The following is a 7,256-nucleotide window of genomic DNA, read 5'->3' as shown; positions in this document are numbered from 1 at the left end:
ATGCCAGGAGCACTGATGTCTTCCTGTGTGTCCAATAGGGGCTTCTGTGTCCTATCTAAATACTGATAATCAATAGAAGAGGATGAGAGCGCAAACACACGACAGACATTAATCCCATTCCTTAAGGCACTAGCAGAAGGCACTCAGATACTATGGGGATAAGAGTGGCATAAGAGCCTATACAGAAGGCTCTCATTTCAGGTTTCTGGTTTCTATATTGTGCCAATCACACTGGATCATGGGAATTGGATGCATACAACAGTTTGGGATAACTCCATTAGGTTCCTCTCATCTTGGAGGGAAGGAATCTGAACCTTGATTACCCAGTAAGGTGAGAGGCTGTGATTTGCTAGCCCCGAACAGAGCTACAAGAAGCTAGCAAGGGCCACAGTGAGCACAGGGAGAGGCAAACAACCCAAGGGTGCTAGTCCTTCAAGCATTGTATTTAATTAAAAGGAAGATACAGTATTTTTTAAAATAAATATTTTGATTAGTTTTCAGTGCAATACAACCATACCTAAATCCTTAATTGCATGAACCTAAACATAATCCAAAAACATTGCAAATCTGTTGAACAAATATTGGGCATTTTATAAACTTACATCAACACTCTTTTTCTTTGTGTTTTCCCCCCCCAATGAGAAGAGGACAATTACATTTGTGACAACTGGCCTAAGTTAGAAAATGCATAGATATGAACACCATATACAGCTTGACCTATCGTGTATGTGCTTTAAATAATTGGACAAGCACCGTAAGCTCTTGGAACAGCTATCACAACTTCAGTCTGCTACAGGAATTTTCATCATGCTTTAATGTATTGTATCTAGTGTTCTGCAGTCAGTCAGAAAAGAAAGCTTTGAAAATCTGATTTAAAGACGACAGCATCGTACAAGAGTTTTAATGCGAATTGGATATTAGCACCTACTTTTTTGCAAATCATTAAAATTGTATTTTGGATACAAAATTAATAGGCTAAAAATTTTCAGGGATTGACATTCATTTATATTGTTTATAGAACAGTCAAATGACTTGAACAAAGCAGTGTGTTCAGAAAAAAAAATACAGAAAGAAAAGAGAAAACTTGAAAAACTGAGTTTGATTTACAGCACCACAGGTCAATATGAGAAAGATTTGAATCCCCCTCCTGCCCATTCACAATGCTTCAGTCAACAAATCAGGTTTGAGAACAGTTACCTGACATGGGATGAAAAACAACGTTTGAATTACTGTGCTTTGTGCCACTGGAGTGCTTTACAGTGAGTATGCGGCTCTCAGTTGGGGGTACAGTTACAGGGATCCAAGTCTCTGGTTTAATAATCATCACTGCAAATATTTCCACTGAGGAGACTTTTTAAGATGCATTCCTACATATTCACACATGTGGCAGATTTTCAACCTAAAAGGAGAAGGCAGAGAAAGAAAACAGAAGTTGTTTTTTTTTTTTAAAAAGTAGATATAGTAATAAAGAAAACTTTGCTGATCTAACTGGCATAACATGCTACTGTATGCCAATCCAGAAAATACTGCCTGCATACACAATTACTGACAATATCACATGGGACTAGGGCCATGGCATAGAGCCAGTAGTCATTTGTGGCAGTATGTTCGGAAAAAAAAAATACAGTATGTGAGGATTTCTTGTACTTTACCAGCACAATTAGCATGAACTATTTCTCTAGGGTATGGGTTTCACAATCACTGAAACTGATCCAGAAAAAATGGCACATTTATGATTTCAACTGTGTTAAGTCAATACCAACTAGTTAGTCAACAATAACATGCAAAATACATTGTGTGTTTGTCTAACCTACGCATTGCTGTTGTATTTCAGCAGTACAAAGTAATTAAAATACTATCTCTCATTGCACACAGGGATGGTTTTCTGTTAAGTTATCCTTGACTTTGGAGTTAAAAATTGATTAGGTAGGAATTCAAAACTTAGGTAATTTCTTTTATTAACTATTCATCCTGTTTGTTGCTGGATGCAGTTAAAAGTCTGTCTGCCTCTATTTCTTCCAGTGCAAGCCAAATTTTATCCCCAGACAGGAAAAGTTGACTCACTGAAGTCAGTGGAAACTGCCCACATGATTCTGAATGCAGAATTTGGCCTAACTTGTTTTTTATTCATACATTTTTGAATCACAGTATTCTGTTCTGTTGGTATCCTTCAGGACTTTGTGTTAAATCTACTTCTTTTCTCCATTTATAGCTATTCCCTGGTGACCTCATCTTCCACTGTAATTTCAGGTACACCCTGACTTACAAATGACTTACAAAATGCCCCTCTAACTCTCAGCTCTGGATGTCCCACCATGTTCACAAACTCCTTGTTATTCCTCCTGAACTCTTCCTTCTCACACCGATCACTGTGCTCAGACAGATTCATCTTTGTCTCCTCTCTTTTTTCTCCGCAACACATTCAAGCCCTTGACAAATGTTTTCACTTTTCCCCCCACTATAGTATTGCTAAAAACTATGTTCTCTGTCACAATTGTCAACTCCCTGCATTGCTCAACTCCAACCCTGACTACTGCAACTTCTTGTACTGTCATGAAAGGGATTACTTTTGGATAATATATTATGCAATGTGAATTAGGGTGCTACAACTGGGCCCTGTCTAATTAATTCGGAGAACAATGAAGCAGGTTACTAAATATATCTACCCTCTACTGAAAAATAGATTTCATTACAGTGGAACTACTTACACAGAGTAAAGTAGCACTCACATTGTGTAAGGGGGCAGAGCCAGGCCAGAATGTTTATAAAGCACTTTGGAGAATACTTACTACTAAAGGTAACGATAACAACTGAGTCTGTTGTACTGTGTTCATTAGACACATAACATTATCTGTCCTCAAACAGCTGCAGGATTGGTGCACTCACAACTTAAAATTAAACCGAGCTGGTTGGAAATCATTTTTTATTCTGTAAAGAGTTTTTGGCAAAAAAAAAAAAAAAATGAAAAGCAAAAGCTTTTAGATGAAAGACAATAACTTTGATTCAGAAATGTTGCTATGTACAATAATGCTGATCTGTCACAGTGCATCATGGGATTTGTAGCCCAGATAAGGTTTCCAGCCCTTTGAAGAATATGGGAGCATCAGACACTTGAACTAAAACTCCCATGAAGCACTACAGTGGCATTTATGAAACAACATTTTCAGTTTTCAGCCAAAAGCTTTTATGTTTTGAACGTTCAGATTTTCAATGAAAAGTCAAAAAATTTTCTGCATAAGTCAGATACCCTTAGCAAAAAATATAATTGTTGAAAATTCAATTTTCTGTCAAAAACAGTTTCAAATGAACATTTTTGACCAGCCCTACATTTAAGTCATTTGAGCTGGGAGAATTAGTGAAATATTGACTTATTTGGAGAGGGTCCAAATTCTCGGAAATAGCCTCTCTCAGGATACAGCTAGAATGCATTAATGTGGGCACAAAACTTCAATTGTCTGATTACTATAAGTGATTGTATCACCAAGTGAAAAGTGTTACTTTAGGGAAAGAGTTATTACAGCACTATCACAAAGGTAAAGTCCTTAAGCTGTCAATTACAATAAAGGAAATAATAAGAACTACAGTGGTGGTACTTAAAAACTTGCCATTTTATCTAGTATACATGAAGTATGTTATAGTACCATAGATATCTACCTAAGATACAGAAATTAGGTTTTGGAATACTATTGTAGATTTCTGTATTCAACTGTATTATAAGAAAAATTCTAGCAGATCTCTGCTGTTTGTGTCCAATCCTGAAAGTGATGAGCAACCTCAGCTCCATTAGAAATCAAAGAGTTGAAATTCTCAATTCCTTGAATCAGCCCATTTATCATCTAAGTAATTATTTAAACTAGGAGTGGCTGATTGATATGTGACTGGACATTGTACATGCTTCTCAAAGTCTATTTTAGGTTCACAAAACCAGACTGAGTTAGCAGACTCCCGCCATGTAATTTAAACCATTCCCTCCCCCCAGGGCTGACTTTTTAAAAATGGTTTTATTTATAGCTAAAGGGATAGATATTACACTCCCAAAACTAGAGGATTCATTGACTACAGTAATACAGTACACTAGTAAAAATATATTTAGGCCAAGACTTTCAAAAATAGGAGCCTAAAGTTAGCCTGCTTCTTCAGGTTCTGAAACAAGTGCCCAGATTTTGAAAGGTGCTGAGCATTGATCATCTATAGGGAAGTCAATGGATGCTGACCACTTTGGAAAATTAGAAAAAAAAAAACAAAAAAACAAAAAAAACAAACCACCATTCAGCAGCTTAAGTATGGAACACCTGACTTTCTCTGCAAAGTCTCTCTGTCATATATTTTTTTTCATTTTACCTTATTTCTGCTGTGCTTTCACCCTATTCCCCCCACACACTGTTTTTTCCCCCTGCTCTTTTTCAGGCTTTCCAAGGTGGAATGTGAACCCAGAAACGTGAGTCTGAGTCAATATTTCTAACCATGAGGTTTCAGTGGATTTGAAGTTATACAAAATGAGTTCACCCATCTCTAATTGAAACTTACACACACAAAGCCTCTGTAGAAAATGGATGTACTGAAGGCAGGTTCCTAGTATGAAGTAAGTACTTCCAACATTTATAGCCTAGAACTTAATTACATACTGCCCCACGGGGAAAGGTGCTTCATTTCCCCATGCAGAGTTTGTTACTTACTGTTACAAGAAGAAACATTACTTTTAATAAAGAATCAACAACATTACAGCTGTTACATACTTTCAATCTGTATTTAAAGCAGCCTTGTTCACTGAAGAGTCAGAATGGCTGCTTCAAGTCTTCCGAGATGGGGAATTCTAGAAATTTAAAGTTTCAGTAAATACTTTTAGCTGAACAGGCACATTTAGTGAGAGCTGTACAGCTTTTTAAACCTTCTCAAGTAGAATTACTTTCTGATTAGTAAGAAGGAGTATTCATCTATGGTATATACGAGTCCTGTGTTTTAGAAACTGTCAAAACCTTGTACATAATGTCATGATTGCTAAGAAACTTTAAATGTGTGCCATAGTGGAAAAATATAATTGTTCAAGCCATTTGGGTACATAAAACATTCACCAATTTTAAACAAAAGATAGAAAACATCAGAAATTTCAGTTTTTCACTAGAGTTTCCAAAAAGAACCCTGTTTTTCTAATATTATTGATGAGAAGTGAATCAATTATCGAGTTCTACAAAATCTTTCTGCAAAGCACTGCATGGCTCAGGCATATTAACCCAGACAACAGCACAGAATACAGACTGTGGCAAGGCACCTTCTCGATCTCACCAGCCTCAGCTGTTGTTTAGCCTTAGCGAGATAGGCTTGGGGTAAAACAGTCGCTCCTGGCTGCATAGGGGCAGTCCATTCCTTCTTTTAGGCTTTGATTTTTTCCCTTATGGGAAAGAATGCAGCCTCCCTTCCTGGTGAGGCTTGCTGTTCCTCACCTAGTGGCAGCTTGTCTCCTCCTCTATTCCCCCTCTTCTGCTAACAGGGGAGGGTTTAAAGAGGTCTCAGGTAGCCCTTAGTTGGAATCAGCTGATCCTAATTGATCTCTGGTAACCCCTTCTCAGCTAACCTGATTGACCTGCAGTCACCCTGTCATAAATATAAAGGGAAGGGTAACCACATTTCTGTATACAGAACTATAAAATTCCTCCTGGCCAGAGGTAAACCCTTTCACCTGTAAAGGGTTAAGAAGCTAAGATAACCTTGCTGGCACCTGACCAACATGACCAATGAGGAGACAAGTTACTTTCAAAGCGGAGCGGGGGGGGACAAAAGGTCTGTCTGTCTGTGTGATGCTTTTGCCGGGAACAGATCAGGAATGCTCTTCAGAACTCCTGTAAAATGTTAGTAAGTAATCTAACTAGAAATGTGTTAGATTTCCTTTTGTTTAAATGGCTGGTAAATAAGCTGTGCTGAATGGAATGTATATTCCTGGTTTTGTGTCTTTTTGTAACTTAAGATTTTGCCTAGAGGAATTCTCTCTGTTTTGAATCTGATTACCCTGTACGGTATTTACCATCCTGATTTTACAGAGGTGATTCTTTTACTTTTTCTTTAATTAAAATTCTTCTTTTAAGATCCTGATTGTTTTTTCATTGTTAAGATCCAAGGGTTTGGGTCTGTGCTCACCTATGCAAATTGGTGAGGATTTTTATCAAGCCTTCCCCAGGAAAGGGGGTGTAGGGCTTGGGGGGATATTTTGGGGGGAAGACATCTCCAAGTGGGCTCTTTCCCTGTTCTTTGTTTAACACACTTGGTGGTGGCAGCATAGGGTTCAAGGACAAGGCAAACTTTGTACCTTGAGGAAGTTTTTTAACCTAAGCTGGTAAGAATAAGTTTAAGGGGTCTTTCATGCAGGTCCCCACATCTGTACCCTAGAGTTCAGAGTGGGGAAGGAACCTTGACACACCCCATCTCAGTTGATAGGGAGGAGGGCCTTTTACCCTTCTGGGACTGTTTTCTACCCCATCCTTGAAGCTGTCTGGTAATATTTCCATGCTGTTGTACAGAATGCATTTGGCCAATGCAATATTCACAGGCAAGATCTTAGCCCCTTTATTCCTTGTTCAACAGAACAGCAATCTTTTCCTGGAACTCACTATTGAAGCACAACTTTATATGGCTCTGCTGCTTTAGTATTTTCTTCAGCACTTTGATTGCCAAATGTTGTCTCTCCCCCATTTTATAAAGCAGTTAACCAGTTCTTGTTTTTTACCAGTTGCTTATACCAATTTAGCATTCCTATTTTATTTGGATTAAGGGCATAAGAGATTACATGTACACTTAGCTGGTTAGAAATATGTGATATCTTATCTCCTGTTGTGAGCTCTGTTGCTCTCTAATGTTGTGTACAAATTAGAACATTATAATTACTTTGTGTTTCAGTAGGGAGCTGGAATGCTACCTATGGGCACTGCAATGTGACTAGGAACCATCAGATAATCTGACCTATTTCAAATCTAAAAAAATGCAGCAACCTAATATTAGCATTGAATAAAATTCAAAATTTATGTCTTGCAAAAAAATCCAATGTTTCAGCATATTTTTGCATCCTAAATTGGGATAACATGTTGAAATAGTGAATTTTTGCAGAATAAAATATTCAGAAAAATTTCAGTTCAGAAATGTCAATGTTTGATTTTTTTGACTGAAACAAAACATTTCAACAATCCCAAAATCAGAATATTTCCCTTTGCTTTGTTGAATTGACCTAAAACATTTTGTTTCAAGTCACTTCATAATTAAATGGCATT

At 37.4% G+C, this 7,256-nt stretch overlaps 1 long non-coding RNA gene across 1 annotated transcript; it reads right to left on the bottom strand.

Annotated features, from left to right (window-relative positions):
• Window positions 1-425: 425 nt before the first annotated feature.
• On the bottom strand, window positions 426-5,509 carry LOC122462528. Its single transcript, XR_006285117.1, has 3 exons — window positions 5,442-5,509; window positions 4,737-4,813; window positions 426-1,399 (listed from the first exon to the last, which is right to left on the bottom strand). It is a non-coding gene; the product is annotated as an uncharacterized LOC122462528 (long non-coding RNA).
• Between the last annotated feature and the right edge of the window lie 1,747 nt (window positions 5,510-7,256).

This window comes from Chelonia mydas, chromosome 12 (assembly GCF_015237465.2).
Source record: "Chelonia mydas isolate rCheMyd1 chromosome 12, rCheMyd1.pri.v2, whole genome shotgun sequence".
In the NCBI taxonomy this organism is placed as follows: Eukaryota; Metazoa; Chordata; order Testudines; family Cheloniidae; genus Chelonia; species Chelonia mydas.
Note: the sequence above shows the minus strand (reverse complement) of the source record. Positions and strands in the feature narration are given on the sequence as shown.